Source organism: Lithobates pipiens, unplaced genomic scaffold (genome assembly GCF_037356315.1).
Source record: "Lithobates pipiens isolate NorthernLeopardFrog02 unplaced genomic scaffold, aLitPip1_a1.2 Scaffold_28, whole genome shotgun sequence".
NCBI classification, from domain to species: domain Eukaryota; kingdom Metazoa; phylum Chordata; class Amphibia; order Anura; family Ranidae; genus Lithobates; species Lithobates pipiens.
In genome coordinates, this window is record NW_027507789.1 from 164,759,285 (window position 1) to 164,775,827 (window position 16,543).

General features: G+C 47.2%; 1 long non-coding RNA gene across 1 annotated transcript; it reads right to left on the reverse strand.

Annotated features, from left to right (window-relative positions):
* Window positions 1-15,306: 15,306 nt before the first annotated feature.
* On the reverse strand, window positions 15,307-16,098 carry LOC143934915 (uncharacterized). The gene is made up of 2 exons (XR_013263430.1): window positions 15,715-16,098; window positions 15,307-15,596 (listed from the first exon to the last, which is right to left on the reverse strand). It is a non-coding gene; the product is annotated as an uncharacterized LOC143934915 (long non-coding RNA).
* Between the last annotated feature and the right edge of the window lie 445 nt (window positions 16,099-16,543).

Consider the following 16,543-nt stretch of genomic DNA (forward strand, 5'->3'; position numbering starts at 1 on the left):
AAAAAAAAAAAACGGGTATGATCTCTAGCCGTGACCCTCAATTTACTAGGGTAAAGGAGATTTAACTTTTTTATTATCCAATTTTCTTTACAATTTTGTTAAACACTTATTAAAATATTTCACAGTGCTTCTGGGGAAGGGATGGGGGGTATGGGGCAGTGGATGGTGTCAGTAGCACACAGCGGGCTGGAGGAGGAGAACACGGGGGCGGGGGGAATGGGGGTGGGTTTGAGGTGCTGCGGGGGGGGGTGGTTGTTTGCCGCCCCCCCCCCCCCCCAAACAAAAAACCACCAACCGCCACTGGAATGTATGGTGGTGGATGGTATGTGCAGGAAAGGAGTGGAAAGAGTTTGGAGGTGGGAAGTATGTGGAGGAGAGGAGTGCAGAGAGTATGGAGGTGGATAGTATGTGCAGGAGAGGAGTGCTGAGTGTATGGAGGTGGGTAGTATGTGCGGGAGAGATGGGTAGTATGTGCGGGAGAGGAGTGCAGAGTGTATGGAGGTGGCTAGTATGTGCGGAAGAGGAGTGCAGAGTGTATGGAGGTGGGTAGTATGTGCGGGAGAGGAGTGCGGAATGCATGGAGGTGGGTAGTATGAGCGGGTGGGGAGTGTATGGAGGTGGGTAGTATGTGCGGGAAAGGAGTGCGGAATGTATGGAGGTGGGTAGTATGAGCGGGAGAGGAGTGCGGAGTGTATGGAGGTGGGTAGTATGTGCGGGAGAGGAGTGCATGGAGGTGGGTAGTATGTGCGGGAGAGGAGTGCATGGAGGTGGGTAGTATGTGCGGGAGAGGAGTGCATGGAGGTGGGTAGTATGTGCGGAAGAGGAGTGCATGGAGGTGGGTAGAAAGTGTGGGAGAGGAGTGCATGGAGGTGGGTAGTATGTGCGGGAGAGGAGTGCATGGAGGTGGGTAGTATGTGCGGGAGAGGAGTGCATGGAGTTGGGTAGTATGTGCGGGAGAGGAGTGCATGGAGCTGGGTAGTATGTGCGGGAGAGGAGTGCATGGAGCTGGGTAGTATGTGCGGGAGAGGAGTGCATGGAGCTGGGTAGTATGTGCGGGAGAAAAGTGTATGGAGCTGGGTAGTATGTGCGGGAGAAGAGTGCAGAGTGTATGGAGGTGGGTAGCATGTGCGGGAGAGGAGTGTGTGGAGGTGGGTAGAATGTGCAGGAGAGGAGTGCCTGGAGGTGGGTAGTATGTGCGGGAGAGGAGTGCATGGAGGTGGGTAGTAAGTGCGGGAGAGGAGTGCCTGGAGGTGGGTAGTATGTGCGGGAGAGGAGTGCATGGAGGTGGGTAGTATGTGCGGGAGAGGAGTGCATGGAGGTGGGTAGTATGTGCGGGAGAGGAGTGCATGGAGGTGGGTAGTATGTGCGGGAGAGGAGTGCATGGAGGTGGGTAGTAAATGCGGGAGAGGAGTGCATGGAGGTGGGTAGTAAGTGCGGGAGAGGAGTGCAGAGTGTATGGAGGTGGGTAGCATGTGCAGGAGAGGAGTGTGTGAAGGTGGGTAGAATGTGCGGGAGAGGAGTGCCTGGAGCTGGGTAGTATGTGCGGGAGAGGAGTGCATGGAGCTGGGTAGTATGTGCGGGAGAAAAGTGTATGGAGCTGGGTAGTATGTTCGGGAGAGGAGTGCAGAGTGTATGGAGGTGGGTAGCATGTGCGGGAGAGGAGTGTGTGAAGGTGGGTAGAATGTGCAGGAGAGGAGTGCCTGGAGGTGGGTAGTATGTGCGGGAGAGGAGTGCCTGGAGGTGGGTAGTAAGTGCGGGAGAGGAGTGCCTGGAGGTGGGTAGTATGTGCGGGAGAGGAGTGCCTGGAGGTGGGTAGTATGTGCGGGAGAGGAGTGCATGGAGGTGGGTAGTATGTGCGGGAGAGGAGTGCATGGAGGTGGGTAGTATGTGCGGGAGAGGAGTGCATGGAGGTGGGTAGTATGTGCGGGAGAGGAGTGCATGGAGGTGGGTAGTATGTGCGGGAGAGGAGTGCATGGAGGTGGGTAGTATGTGCGGGAGAGGAGTGCATGGAGGTGGGTAGTATGTGCGGCAGAGGAGTGCATGGAGGTGGGTAGTATGTGCGGGAGAGGAGTGCATGGAGGTGGGTAGTATGTGCGGGAGAGGAGTGCATGGAGGTGGGTAGTATGTGCGGGAGAGGAGTGCATGGAGGTGGGTAGTATGTGCGGGAGAGGAGTGCTTGGAGGTGGGTAGTATGTGCGGGAGAGGAGTGCTTGGAGGTGGGTAGTATGTGCGGGAGAGGAGTGCTTGGAGGTGGGTAGTATGTGCGGGAGAGGAGTGCTTGGAGGTGGGTAGTAAGTGCGGGAGAGGAGTGCATGGAGGTGGGTAGTATGTGCGGGAGAGGAGTGCATGGAGGTGGGTAGTATGTGCGGGAGAGGAGTGCATGGAGGTGGGTAGTATGTGCGGGAGAGGAGTGCATGGAGGTGGGTAGTATGTGCGGGAGAGGAGTGCTTGGAGGTGGGTAGTATGTGCGGGAGAGGAGTGCTTGGAGGTGGGTAGTATGTGCGGGAGAGGAGTGCTTGGAGGTGGGTAGTAAGTGCGGGAGAGGAGTGCATGGAGGTGGGTAGTATGTGCGGGAGAGGAGTGCATGGAGGTGGGTAGTATGTGCGGGAGAGGAGTGCATGGAGGTGGGTAGTATGTGCGGGAGAGGAGTGCATGGAGGTGGGTAGTATGTGCGGGAGAGGAGTGCATGGAGGTGGGTAGTATGTGCGGGAGAGGAGTGCATGGAGGTGGGTAGTATGTGCGGGAGAGGAGTGCATGGAGGTGGGTAGTATGTGCGGGAGAGGAGTGTATGGAGGTGGGTAGTATGTGCGGGAGAGGAGTGCCTGGAGGTGGGGGGTATGTGCAGGAGAGGAGTGCAGAGTGTATGGAGGTAAATGGACAGTGTCAGTAGGGTGGTGTCAGCAGTTTTTTGTTGTTACTATTTTGTTTTTTATTTTTTTAAACACTTTTTAAAATATTTTTTTCACAGTGCTTCTGGGAAGGGGGTGGAGGGCGGTTTGGGGCAGTGGACAGTGTCAGTAGAGCAGTGAATGGTGTCAATAGGTTTTTTATTTTCTATGTATTTATTTTTTTACAATTTCATAAAAAAAAATGTTTGTTTTGTTTTTTACAGTGCTTTTTGGGGGAAGGGCTTGAGGCTGTGGACAGAGCTGGTATGGGGGTGGTGTCAGGTTTTTATTTTATTTATTTTTTACAATTTTATTTTGTAAATATTATGGAATCTTTTTGTTTTTTTGTCAGCCCTGTTGGGGGCCTTTGTTGATATCAGGAGTCTAATAAACCCCTGACATCTTCCCTTTGAGGTAGAGAAAGGGACTGAGGACACAGATTCCCAATCCCCTTTCTGAGCAGCCTCAGCATTGAAAATGAATGAACAGGAGACAGAGGCTCCCTCCCCCAGAAAAAAAAATCATGACAGGTCCTCTTAAATATGAGATGGGGGGGGGGGGTTAAAAAGACCTCAGATCTCATATTTACACTAAAATGCAATAAAAAATTAATATAAAAAATTATCATTTAAAAAAAGATTTTTAAAGATGGCCCTTTAAAGTGGTTGTAAACCCTTACAAACCACTTTGACCTACAGGTAAGCCTAGATTATGGCTTACCTGTAGGTCCAAGAAATATCTCCTAAACCTATATGGTTTAGGAGATATTTGCCCAAAAACAGGCACCGCTGTCTACGGCGCATGCGCCGTAGACAGCGGCGCACTGAGCGCGGCATTCTCAGAGACGGGATGTGACATCATCGCATGCGCGGGAGTGACGTCATCGCGGCTTCGCCGAATGACAGCGACGGAGCTGCGAGACCCCACCAAGAAAATGGATGCGGTGGACTACCGGGGACAGCGGTGACTTCGCTGGCTCCTGTGTCAGGTAAGTGACACATAATGGGCTACTATGCGATGCATAGTAGTCAATTATGCTTTGCCTTTGCAGGGAATGAAAGAGGAAGTAAACTCATCAGGGTTTACTTCCTCTTTAAGAGCTTTGAAAACGTCACTTCTGCCCTGCAGTGTCATGGAGACGGGTGTGGGAAATCTTCTCCTCACTCGCCTCCATGCCCAGCCACAGAGAGGACCGGATCGCCTCCGCCACTGCCGGCAGCTCCGGTACAGCTCCTCATTATTATATATACATCATACACAGAGGGAGGGGGAGAAGGTAAGGGGTAATGTACAGGTCACATACAGTAGGAGGATGGACAAGGATATGCAATTAGCGGACCTCCAGCTGTTGCAGAACTACAAGTCCCATGAGGCCTAGCAAGACTCTGACAGCCACAATCATGAAACCCAGAGCCAGAGGCATGATGGGACTTGTAGTTTTGCAATAGCTGGAGGTCAGCTAATTGCATATCCCGGACATAGGGGGTTGATATGCAGGCTAAGGGGGTGAAGGAGTTAAAGTATAGCTAAAGGCAAAACTTTTTTGGATGGAGTGAATCCAAAACTGTCAGTTTTTATGGCTGTCTGCACCCCCATTGGGGAGTATCGCCCTTTCAATTTGTCCTGTAAAGGAAAGAAACTCCCAAATTTTGGGTTGTCCCCAGAAAAGTAAAATAGGGGAAATCTTCCAATGGAGACACTAGTTCTGGTGACCTGGGAAGAGGGGGATCAAATTGATTCCCTTAATTTGCAGGGATTTCCTTTCACTTCCTGCTTTGGCTATGGGACAGGAAGTGAAGGGAAATCTCCCCCATGGGACACAAATGGTGATTAAGAAAAAAAAAATACATTTGGTCTATCCAAAATGAAAAAAGTTTTTGCCTATAGTACTACTTTAATATACAGGCAGGGCACAGCATGGAGATCAAGTGTACGGTAGAGGAAGGGGAGTGAAGGGGTTAAATTACCCCACCATGAATCTGCTGCTGATCCTTTCCTCCACAGAGCCTCACTTCCTCCCCTCTCAGATGTTAATATAGGAAGTGAAGGTACACAGCCACTCTGATTGTCTATAACCACTTGACTTCTGGAAGATTTACCCCCCACCCCTCTCATGACCAGTCAGTTTTTTGCTTTTTGGCACTGCGCTACTTTAACCGCTTGCCGGCCAGCCGACATCATTTTACCGCGGCAGGTCGGCATGACCCAGCGAACTGTCATAGCTATAGGTCGGCTCATGGGATTGGGATAGCAGGCACGCGCCTGCTACACAGGGGGGATGCCACTGTGGTCATCGGCCACGAGCAAACACGAGAGGCAGAACAGGGACGAGTGTGTGTAAACACACTCTTCCCTGTTCTGTTCTGAAAGGAGTGAGAGATTGTGTGTTCCTGTTAGCTAGGAACCACGATCTGTCACTTCCTCTAGTCCAGTGATGGTGAACCTTGGCACCCCAGATGTTTTTGAAACTACATTTCCCATGATGCTCAACCTCACTGCAGAGTGCATGAGCATCATGGGAAATGTAGTTCCAAAACATCTGGGGTGCCAAGGTTCGCCATCACTGCTCTAGTCAGTCCCACCCCCCTTCAGTTAGAATTACCTCCCAGGGAACACAATTAACCCCTTGATCGCCCCCTAGTGTTAACCCCTTCCTCGCCAGTCACATTTTTACGGTAATCAGTACATTTTTATAGCACTGATCGCTGTATAAATGCCAATGGTCCCAAAAATGTGTCAAATGTGTCCACCATAAAAATCGCAGATCGCCACCATTACTATTAAAAAAGAAATAATAATAAAAATGCTATAAATCTTTCCCTATTTTGTAAACGCTATAACTTTTGTGTGCAAACCAATCAATATACGATTTTTTTTTTTACCAAAAATATGTAGAAGAATACATATTGGCCTAAACTGAGGAGAAATTTGCTTTTAAAAAAAATAAAAAATTGGGAATATTTATTATAGCAAAAAGTACAAAATATTGTGGTTTTTATTTAAAAATGTACGCTTTTTTTGTTTACAGCGCAAAAAATAAAAACGCAAAGGTGATCAAATACCACTGAAAGAAAGCTCTATTTGTGGGGGGAAAAAAGACTTCAATTTTGTTTGGGTGCAACGTCGCATGACCACGCAATTGTCAGTTAAAGTAACGCAGTGACGAATCGCAAAAACGGCCCGGTCATTCAGCAGCCAAATCTTCTGGGGCTGAAGTGGTTAACTGACAATTGCTACAATGTTGTACACAAATTACATTTTATATAATGTTTTTTATTCCCACAAATATTTTTGTTTGGTGGAATTTGATCACCACGGGGGGGTTTTCGTTTTTGTGCTATAAACGAAAAAATTATTATTTTTTTAATAAAAATATATATATATATTTTTACTTTTGGCTATAAAACATATCCAATAAAAACATGTAAAAATCAAATGTCTTCATCAATGTAGGCCAATATGTATTCTGCTACATGTTTTTGGTAAAGTAAAACCCAATTCGTTTATATTGATTGGTTTTCACAAAAGTTACAGCATCTACAAACTATGGTCTATACTGTATATTATACTGGAATTTTTATTTATTTATTGCTGTAGCACCCTGGTGTTTAGGCAGAGTTGCTCCTAAATTTACCCGCCAGGTGTATTCACCTTGGCCAATTGTTAGGGATCAATTGAGTTCGCCCAAATTCTGGAATTGCTGCACTTCTCTCTTCTACCACTAGGTGGTCAGGCACTTGGTGGCATTAGATAAGATAAAGGCATTGCAAGGTCAGATTAGGAGTATATGGGGTATCTCAGCCAATGGGCAGGAGGTTTCTTAAATCCCTTGGCCTGCTGGCAGAACCTATTTATTTGGGTGAAGTCAGGTGAACTGTGTTCTGTGCCACCTGGAGGGCTGTCTGGGTGGACATGTGCTATGTTGCCCCGGGCTGCTAGGCCGGAGCCTGAGGCCTATCCTTGGACATCTGGATGCCAGGCTGTCTGAGGGCCTATCCAGAAGCAAGAGAGCAGTGTGGGGTTGGGATTGCGGCTTGCAGTCCAACCAGAAGTGACGGTTCTGCCGGGCAGAGAATCTGTCGGAGGTAGAGGGGAAGCTGTTGCCACTAAGGGAACTTCCACTTTATTACCAGGGACCACACTGAGTAACTGAAGCAAGTACCGGAGCAGTATTCTCACCAACCAGGGATGGTGAAGAATTGGGAAACTTCAGGAAGGTGCCAAGCCAGGGACCCAGCCAGCACAGGTGATGCTTGCAGAGCAGCCTTGTGTGCCAAGCCAGGGACCGAGCAGACCAGTGGGGTGATGCTTGACAAGTATCGGTGAGTGCCGAGCCAAGGACCCTGCAGGGACACGGGGGAGACGCTTGAGGAAGATACTGTGTGAGAAGATTGGAAGAGCTCAGGAGATCCAGTGGCAGTGGATCAGCAAGTCTAGTGAGAGAGACTGGGAGCTCAGTGGAGTGAAGATCTAGAAGTGGAGATTGTAGAGGAAGTACAGAAGTTTGTTACAACTGTTGGAAACTGTTATAAGACTGTTGTCATAGGAGACAGCGATCCTACACATGCAGATGTGGTGTCTGGCTATCTGCCTATAGAAGTCTCAGAGTCTGCTAATTGACATTGCAACTACTAAAGGGTGTCCTGGCCCTTACCCTCTCTCCCACAGTTCAGTTCAAGAGAAAATAAATCTCTTTGCATTCAAGAAGTGTCTGGTGCCCATGAATCTATCTTACACTACAGCCACCATGCCTTGTAACCCACTCTGTACAGAAGGATGTCAGCTGTCCCTAACTCTAGACATTCTCATTAGACCATAGGGGACCCGGGACTATGCTACATTTATTCATATTATTAATGGTGGTGATCAGCGATTTATAGCGGGACTGTGATATTGTGGTGGGAAATCTGACACTAACCACCACTTTTGACACTTTGTGGGAAACAGTGACACACAGTGATCTGTGCTAAAAGTATGCACTGTCACTGTACTAATGACACTTGCTGGGAAGGGGTTAAACCGTGCAGGGGATTTAAATTGGGTTTTTAAATCATGACATAAAAAATTGCAATGATTGCCATTTTACTCCCTAGTGTCTCTGCTAAAAAAAAAAAAAAGTATAATGTTTCGGGGTTTCATTTATTTTCTAGCAAAAAATACGGATTTAAACTTGTAAACAAAGTGCCTGGTCAGCAAGTAGTTAAATTGTAACTCCAATTTTGTGGGATAAAAAAAAAAGAATATAGCAATTGTATATGCTACACAAGTGATAATGTAAATGACTGTCGTTAACCAGTTCCGACCTCCACGCGCTGATGTACGTCGGCAGACTGGCACGGGCAGGCATATGGGCGTACCTGTACGTCCCTGCCTCCCAGCGTGCTGAGGGGGAGGCCACTGATTCATGGCCACCCCCTCGCGATCGCTCCTGGCTAATGAGAAGCTTCTTTTTTTTTTAACTGATTACTGCATTGGTGTCATTTGTGACTGTTATAAGTGGTAGAGAAGTTAGTGCTAGGCCCCTTCAGCTCTGGGGTACCCCCCCAATAAAGGTTTAACCCCTTGATCACCCCCCTGTCCCCGGTGTTACTAAGCGATCTTTTTACTGATCACCATATTAGTGTCACAGGTCACGCTAGTTAGCCAGGTAAGTATTTAGGTTCAGCGTCAGCTTTTTATAGCGTCAGGTACCCCCATATACTACCTAGTATAGGTTTTACCCCCTGATTGCCCCCTAGTTAACCCTTTCACCAGTGATCACCGTATAACTGTTATGGCTGACGTTGGTTAGTTCGTTTTTTTTTTTTTATAGTGTCAGGGCACCCGCCACTTATTACTTAAAGTGGTTGTATACCCGCTGAAGTATTTTTTTACTCACCTGCAAAGGAAAAGGCATAATGAGCTAGTATGCACCCAATAATAGCTCATTATGAAATACTTACCTTAGAACGAGGCCCCGACATCTGGCCCGATCCACGCCAAGGGAGCTGACATGTTCCTTCTGCGTTTCTTCCTGGTATCGCGGGTTTGGGTGAGTGGCCGGAGCCGCGATATCGTTACTCCGGCGCATGCGCACGGGAGATTACTTCCTGGCAGGGTCTGGCGTCTGCCGGACTTTTACCCGAGAATCGCCTGTGCTCATGCGCTGCTGCAGTCATGCCTGTACGGTTTAGGAGATTTTTTTTTACCTACAGGTAAGCCTTATTATAGACTTTCCTGTAGGTAAAAGTACCAAAATTGACTATACAATTACTTTAACCACTTGCCGCCCGCCCTATAGCAAATAGACGGCGGCAAAGTGGTTGCATAATCCTGACCGGACGTCATATGACGTGATCAGGATTATGAGCCGCTGCGCGCCCCCGTGGGCGCGCATCGCGGCGATCGTTGTTGCGGGTAGTCAGTCTGACACCCGGCAACTACGATCTCGGTAAAGAGTCTCCGACGGAGACTCTTTACCACGTGATCAGCCGTGTCCAATCACGGCTGATCACAGTGTAAATAGGAAAAGCCGGTGATTGGCTTTTCCTCACTCGCGTCTGTGAGACGCGAGTAGAGGAGAGCCGATCGGCTGCTCCTCTGACAGGGGGGGGTCTGTGCTGATCGATTATCAGCACAGCCCCCCCGAGGATGCCCACACTGGACCACCAGGGACGCCACCAGACCACCAGGGATGCCAAGGACAAGGTATGCCACCCTAGACCACCAGGGATTCCAGTCAGTGCCACAATGGATGCCAATCAGTGCCCATAATGGATGCCAATCAGTGCCCACAATGGGCATCACTGATTGGCATGCATTATTGATTGGCACTGATTGGCATCCATTAGTACAATATATTATAATACAATGCCGCCTATCAGTTCCCATCTGTGCCGCCTATCAGTGCCTACCCATGCCCACCTGTGCCGCCTACCCATGCCCACCTGTGCCGCCTACCCATGCCCACCTGTGCCGCCTATGCATGCCCACCTGTGCCGCCTAACCCATGCCCACCTGTGCCACCTATCCATGCCAATCCGTGCCAATTTGTGCCACCTATCAGTGCCCATCCGTGTCGCCTATCAGTGCCACTTCATTGGTGCCTGGTATTGAAGTGGTTAATAAAGGTTAAACCACCTGATCACTAGTGCCAGTAACGCTAACACCCACGCACGCACGCACACAGCATAACCTCCCTTAGTAGTATAGTATCTGAAAGGATCAATATCTGATCTGATCAGATCTATACTAGTGTCCCCAGCAGTTTAGGGTTCCCAAAAACGCAGTGTTAGCGGGATCAGCCCAGATACCTGCATTTTGCCCCTCTGCCCAGCCCAGCCCACCCAAGTGCAGTAACGATCGATCGATCACTGTCACTTACAAAACAGTAAACACATAACTGCAGTGTTCGCAGTCAGGCCTGATCCCTGCAATCACTAACAGTTTTTTGGTAGCGTTTTGATACAGTCGCTGACAGTCATGAGCTTTTTTTTTGCCTGTGAGTCTCACTAGTGTACCAGTAAATGTAGAGTAGGGATGAGCCGAACACCCCCCGGTTCGGTTCGCACCAGAACTTGCGAACGACCCCCGCGTTCGGTACGAACGTTAGAACCCCATTGAAGTCTATGGGACTCGAACGTTCGAATTGGAAAGTGCTAATTTTAACGGCTAATATGCAAGATAGTGTCCTAAAAAGGGTTTGGCGACCTGCCTCCTGCCTCAGGGGACATGGGTCACTGCAAAAAAAAGTTTTAAAAACTACCGTTTTGGCGGGAGCACTGATTTTAATGACGATTAAAGTGAAAAAAAAGTGAAATATTCCTTTAAATATGGTGCCTGCGGGGTATCTGTAGTATGCCTGTGAAGTGCCACGTGTTTCCCGTGTTTAGAACAGTCCCTGCACAAAATGACATTAAACGGAAATAACACCATTTAAAACTGCTTGCGGTTTTAATGTTATATCTGGTTCCTGCAATATGGTTGAAAATCATTGAGAAACATGGCATGGGTAGCCCTCCCTGCCCATTACCAGCCTATTTGGGTCTTGTACGCATATTAAGGTGAACCCCGTACCCATATTAAAAAAAGGAAATGCGTGTGGCCCCCAGGCCCTATATACTCAGAACAGCAGTATACAGGCGGTGCAAACAAGACAGGGACTGTGTAGGTTTGTTGTGTTAAGTTGAATCTGTTTGTCATTTTCAAGCGGTACATTTTTAAAGTGTAGCTCCAGTCAAAAAAACTATCTTTAAGCTTTTTGGAAAACATAGGGAAGGGTTATCACCCCTGTATAATTTGTTTTGTCGTCCATCTTTTTTCATCTCACTTGCTGCTGTCTCCTTGCGTTTGCAAGTAGGAGATGTTAGTAAGTTGGATGTTTGAAAGTAGGGGCCTGCCCTATATTATAGCGGTATGTACTGGGTACAGAGCACACAGACAGCACGCACTATCTCCTAACACTACTGACTGCAAGCTCTATTATTAACCACTTGTTAGCCCAATGTTTGCATAAAGTGAAAGATGAAGTTATGCTGAGTAAATAGATATCAAACATGTCACTCTTCAAAATTGCACATGCCCGTGGAATGGCGCCAAACGTCGCTACTTAAAAAATCCCCATAGGCGACGCTTTAAATATTTTTTTACTGGTTACATGTTTTGAGTTGCAGAGGAGGTCTAGGACTAGAATTATTGCTCTCGCTCTAACATTCTCGGCGATACCTCACATGTGTGGCACATGCGAGCACATGGGGACATGGGCGCTTTAATTTTTATTTTATTTTTTTATTGTTCATTTTACTTTATTTATTTTAGTTTGACATTTTTTTTCCCAAAAATATATTTTTGATCACTTTTATTCCTATTACAAGAAATGTAAACATCCCTTGTAATAGGAATATGGGGTGACAGGTCCTCTTTACAGTGAAATCTGGGGGGTCAATATGACCTCACATCTCACCTCTAGGCTGGGAAGCCTGAAATAAAAAATAAAAAAAAGATTCTGGCTTTGATCGTACTGGCGAGTTGGTAGAAGCACCGGAGGGCGGTGAGGGGTGGGGGGCGTCTATGGCTGGGTATTTCAGGGTATCACCGAGTATGGCTGGGTATCTCTGAGTATGGCTGGGTATGGCAATTTATGGCAGGGTATTACAGAGTATTGGCGGGGTATTGGCGGGGTACTACAGAGTAATAGCAGGGTACTGCAGAGTATTGGGGGTACTGCAGAGTAATGGCGGGTACTGCAGAGTATTAGGGGGTACTGCAGAGTAATGGGGGTTACTGCAGAGTAATGGGGGGTACTGCAGAGTAATGGCGGGGTACTGCACTGCAGAGTAATGGCGGGGTACTGCAGAGTAATGGTGGGGTACTGCAGAGTAATGGCAGGGTACTGCACTGCAGAGTAATGGCGGGGTACTGCACTGCAGAGTAATGGCGGGGTACTGCAGAGTAATGGCGGGGTACTGCAGAGTAATGGCGGGGTACTGCAGAGTAATGGCAGGGTACTGCACTGCAGAGTAATGGCAGGGTACTGCACTGCAGAGTAATGGCGGGGTACTGCAGAGTAATGGCGGGGTACTGCAGAGTAATGGCAGGGTACTGCAGAGTATGCACTGGTATTGCAGAGTATTGGCAGGGAATTGAGGGGTTAAATTCGGTGAGCAGCGATGTGGGCACTGCAGATGCAGCCCACATCGCTGCTGACACCGATCTCTTTCCCCTCCGCTGTACTGATCGGTACAGAAAGGGGAGGTAGGAACAGGCGTCATAACATGACGCCGGTTTGTTTCCAAGTGATCACTCCGTCATTTGACGGAGCAATCACGTGGTAAAGCGGCCGTTTACCGTGATGCGCCGGGTCCATAGGATCACGGATGCTCTCGAGTGCGCACACCTCGGGGCACGCGAGAGCAGAATTCTGGGAGGCCGTTAATTAACGGCCTCTCTGAGTTAAACAACCGCCCTGAAGCCGTTAATCGGCAATGGGCAGTTGTTAAGTGGTTAAAGCTAGATCACTAGCTATATAGGTGAGGTGAATATAGTGGTGTATACTGCAGTCAGGGCACAGACAACAACCACTACACAGCAGCAAGATAGGAAATCAGCCAAAAACGATTGGTGTGTACTGTGTTGAAGGTACACAGAACACCCACTGCTTCAGATGCAAAGTAACACACTACAGGAGGCCGCCTTAAAGGCGGCCTTATATAGTGTGGGGCGTGCACTACACAGCCTGAGCTATGATTGGCCACAGGCAGGATGCCTGTGGCCAATCATGGCTCTCCTCGCTGCCGGCGCTGCGATTGGCCAAGCATGCGGGGTCACAGTGCATGCTTGGCCAATCATCGGGCAGCAATGCACTGCGCCAACGCAGTGCATTGTGGTCCGCGCGCGCGTCACTCGAATTTTGACGCGAACGGCCAAAACGTTCGGAATTCGCCGAACGCACGAACAGCCAATGTTCGAGTCGAACGTACGTTCGACTCGAACACGAAGCTCATCCCTAATGTAGAGCCCAAAATGGCAAATCGAAGGTACACTGGTGAACAGGAGGAATAATTAGAATGTTTTTGTTCTTACCTCCCTTCATGCAGACACAACGGTTCAAATTACTATGGTGACTGGTGTTGTGGAGGAACCCCTCTGTGTCCACAAATATAACCAAAATATGGGAGGGGTGGACCTCAACGACCAGTTGTTGTCGCCGTACCTAGTTGCCTGTAAGGCCAGACGCTGGTACAAAAAAGTGTCTGTTTATTTATTTTAATTGGCTTTGCTGAACGCTCATGTGCTATACAGAGCTTCAGGATGGACTGGATCCTTCCTTAAATTCCAGGAAGAGATCGTCAGAGCCCTTCTGTTTCCAGACGGGGCTCCACCTCACCTTCCCAATCCAAATGCAGTAAGCCAGCTGCATGAGAGGCATTTTCCTTATGTCCTGCCAAGTACCCCTACCCAACGAGCCCCCCAAAGAAAATGTCGTGTCTGTAGAAAGCACGGATATAGGCGTGACACCCGTTATTATTGTCCCTCCTGTCCTGACAATCCTGGTCTTTGCATTGGTGAATTTTTTGAGCGCTACCATTCACTAGTGGAGTTTTACCATAGAGAACAGCACTGCACAGACTAGGCAAACTTTCTCAGGATCTCCATCGCATTTTGAGAGACACAAACCATTTACAGTTACAAATAAAAGTGTTAAAAAAAAATGTAAAAAATACACAAAAAAATATAAAATAAAATAAACAAATTGTTGTCAGTAGAAAGAATAGTGGGCCATCATTGGTTTTAGAAGGAGCAATAGTGACCTATTATTGGAGTCAGTGGAAGGAATTGTGACCCATCATTGGTTCCAGTGGGAGGATCCTATTGTTTGTGTCAGTGGAAAGAATAGTGATCAAAAATTGGTGTAAGTGAAAGGGATGTTGACCCATCAGTGGTGTCAATATAAAGAATAGTGAGCCAACATTGGTGTCCGGGGGATCAATAGTGACCCATCTAACGGCAAAAAGTTGTCACTAAATGATATACTGCTCACATATGCATGGGCATATGTGGAAGGACACCCCAAAATAAATTCTGCTGCTTCTCCTGAGTACGAGGATACCACACATGTAGGACTTTTTGGGAGCCTAGCCGCGTATGGGGCCCCAAAAACCAATCACCACCTTCAGGATTTCTAAGGGTGTAAATTTTTGACTTCACTCCTCACTACCTATCACAGTTTTGAAGGACATAAAATGCCAAGATGGCACCCACCCCCCCCCCCCCAAATGACCCCGTTTTGGAAAGTAGACACCCCAAGCTTTTTGCTGAGAGGCATGGTGAGTATTTTGCAGCTCTCATTTTTTTTTGAAAATGAAGAAAGAAAAGAAAAATTTAATTTTCTTTCTCGTACATCACGGGACACAGAGTCTCAGTAATCACTGATGGGTTATATAGGGTAGACAGGAAGTTCAATACCCCATATAACCCCTCCCCTTACTGAGAGTACCTCAGTTTTTCCGCCAGTGTCTTAGGTGTTGGTCACGAGTAAAGATGTGCTGTGCTGAGCTCCACTGGAATATCCTACACTGGGGCAAGCCGTGCAACCGGATCCATTCAAAGTCTCTTTTCCAGGTCGAATTGGATGGTACCCGGGCCTCGTGTCCGAAGAAACAAGGTTTTACCTGTAACCCCTGAAGAGTTGGTATACCCCAACGAAACGCGGGGGGCTTACATAGATGCATGATGTCCATACAGATGATTTTATGTCTCTTATTTTGTTTTACTCTAGACTTTCCAACATCAATAAAAATCAAAAAACTGGAGGTGTCATAGGTACTTCACTTTCTTTTAAAGCCAACATCCCAAAAACGTAGAGGTTCTACCAAAAAGCAAATCCCCTCAAAATGGCAGGACTTTTCAGGCATAGACTGTGAGACTTACAACGTACATATAAAATCATACAATCACTTTATTATAACAATTTATCAAAAAGTATACACATAATAAAAAAGATACACAAATGTATTTTCAGGTATGCAACCTAGTTACATCCAAACTTGTTCAAAAATGAAAACAATTATTTTCAATGTATATACAGGTGTGACATATCTATAACATAATCACATATGCACAACCAACTGAATCAATAATCTGCATATGATATGTCCTACGCGTTACGGAGTTTTCTCCTTCCTCAGGCATCCATCATTTATGCAGGTCTATGTTATTCAAAGTTTTGATCTACAATGATAAATAAGAACACGTGTACATGTATATAGACCTTGTTGGCGTAGGAGAGAGAAGAAAAAAAAAGGGGGGGAAGGGGGAAAAAGGGGATTATGTACCTAATCATACTCACATGCATAGAAGTGTGTTCCAAATAAGGTCATAGCATGACCAATTAATGTGAACCTTCAAACCAATTTGGTTGTACAAGTAGCAAAGACAGAGAGGCAGAACGCACAGAAGGGCAGAGTTAGGGACGAAGACGACACCTTCTCCCCTCTCTCCTAGCCCAATACACTGTGTGGAGCGATGAAAGATGTGTTTAAGGGTCCCCCAAAGACATGAACCGGGACCGCGTAGATAGGCAGCTGGAATCTATAAGGGAGGGGGGGAAGAAAAGTTGTACAGCAAGATAAGGGATTTTTTTTACCCAAATTGGATGGTACCCGGGCCTCGTGTCTGAAGAAACAAGGTTTTACCTGTAACCCCTGAAGAGTTGGTATAACCCAACGAAACGCGTCTGGCTTACATAGCTGCATGATGTCCATACAGATGGACATTTACTCTAGACTTTCCAACATCATTCTGCCCTTCCAGTGGCCCATGTTGTGCAGGACTTGTTTTTACTTTATGATATGCCAAGTACCATGGTGTCAATATTTACATGTGGTTTTCAGCATGCCCAGCGTGTATGCGATTCTGTGCATGCATTTTTGTGTTATTCAGTATGTTATACATGATCTCACACAGTATAATAAAATGTTCTTTGCTAAGACTGCTTTTTGATATACATCTCTCATTTCAAAACTCCCCTTTTTTGTCGGCACCCACAAAAGCGACACTGTGTTTCATGTCCCACGCGTTTACTTTATATAGTGATTGGCCTCATTTAAAGTCCCGCTGACCGCTTTCCCTTTTCTTTGTCTAAATTTTGGGATGGAGGCCAATTACTTTTGGTGCCT